Source organism: Schistocerca piceifrons, chromosome 2 (genome assembly GCF_021461385.2).
Source record: "Schistocerca piceifrons isolate TAMUIC-IGC-003096 chromosome 2, iqSchPice1.1, whole genome shotgun sequence".
In the NCBI taxonomy this organism is placed as follows: Eukaryota; Metazoa; Arthropoda; class Insecta; order Orthoptera; family Acrididae; genus Schistocerca; species Schistocerca piceifrons.
In genome coordinates this window covers 940967683-940969443 of record NC_060139.1, presented here as the reverse complement: position 1 = coordinate 940969443, position 1761 = coordinate 940967683, and the positions used below count along the sequence as shown (strand labels likewise).

General features: G+C 43.9%; 1 non-coding gene across 1 annotated transcript; it reads right to left on the bottom strand.

Annotated features, from left to right (window-relative positions):
- Positions 1 to 1465: 1465 nt before the first annotated feature.
- Positions 1466 to 1537, bottom strand: Trnah-gug. Its single transcript has one exon. It is a non-coding gene; the product is annotated as a tRNA-His (tRNA).
- Positions 1538 to 1761: the final 224 nt, after the last annotated feature.

The window sequence follows — 1761 nt, the reverse complement described above, 5'->3', positions numbered from 1 at the left end:
ATGCGACACACCACACGTCCAGAATTGCTACAGATTGTCTCCAGGAACACTCTTCTGAGTTTCGACATGAACATTATTGAGCATATCGGGGATACCTTTCAACGTGATGTTCAGAAGAAATCTCCACCCCGTCTGACTCTTACAGATGGACAGCCCTGCAGGATTCATGGTGTCAGTTTCCTCCAGCACTACTTCAGACATTAGCCGAGTCCAAGCCACGTCGCGTGGTCACTTCTGCATGCTCGTGGGGGCCCTACACTGTATTAGGCAGGTGTACCAGTTTCTTTGGCTCTTCAGTGTATACGTCATAGGATAAAAATTGCATCCGATGTTCGTCTATTTCTCCGAAAGGCAAACTGATGTCCCTCGAAATCGACTTCTGTCAGTTGATCCATTATTCTGTAAATAATTCGTGTTGGTGTTTTGCATCCGTGATTTACTGAGTTGATAGTTCGGTAGCATTCACACCTTGCTTTGTAATTTGAATGATTACTTTCTTCTTTTAGCCTGAGGTATTATATCAGTCTCACTTATCTGTGACTTGGCTGGTTCTCCCAAGCAGCTCAGTAAGTCATAAGGAATAGCGACTATCCTAGATGACATGCTGCGATTAAGGTCTTTCACTGGTCACATTCATTTTTTTGTATCTTCCCGTCTCCTTCCCATAAGTTTGTTTTGCTCTGTTCAGCCATTTATATATCCTTTCACCTTTCAGCCTTCCCTTCTCTGCAGTACTGAATTGTCACCTGAGTTCTTCAAATTGATACAGCTGCTTTTCATTTGTCCAGAGATCTCTCTACTTTTGCTGTAACGACATATATATGTTACAACAAGCCGTGTGCTTCTACAACTTTGCATTTCTTCTCTAGTTTTTCTGCTTTGCTGTTGTACCCCTCCTGACGTTTTTAAAGAGCCCTAATTTGTTTACACAGGTCAGGAAAACTAAAGAGCCTGTTATTGTTCCTTGTGGAACGGCAGATACAATTTCGGTTTCACTTCCTCCGTTCCCATCGGTTAGTATATACTACGACCTTCGTGATAGGAATCTCGGTTCGTAATTTAGAGAATATTCCACTTTCAAAAATCAAATGGTTCAAATGGCTCTGAGCACTATGGCACTCAACTGCTGAGGTCATTAGTCCCCTAGAACTTAGAACTAGTTAAACCTAACTAACCTAAGGACACCACACACATCCATGCCCGAGGCAGGATTCGAACCTGCGACCGGAGCGGTCTCGCGGTGCCAGACTGCAGTGCCAGAACCGCGCGGCCACTTCGGCCGGCTATTCCACTTTCCCGTACATGGATTACTAGTCGCTTCCACAATACGGTGTCCGTATCATTTCATAAATCTAGTAGTACAGAATCGATCTGAACAAAACCAACAATTATTTTCCAACAAGACTAAAGTATCAATGAAAGGGTAAGAGCAAGTGCGCCATTCCTCATTAAAATATTAACCTTTTGCCGTGACCAGGATTTGAACCTGGGTTCTTGCGGCCACAACGCAATGTCCTAACCACTAGACTATCACGGCTGGTGAACTCAGCGTGGGTGTACTTCACTCTTCTGTTAGTGGCCGCAGAGTTGCTGACGTCACTCGGTACCGCTAGACCGCCGATTCAGCTTTCTCCATCTTTCAGTAGTAAAGAAAACTTTGATCACAATTCCGACAGTGTTTGAGTAATTCAGTTAAAAAGGGTTGGGAACTTTTGACAACTGATAGTTGCGACAGTGATACTCCCTTGATACTGAGAACAA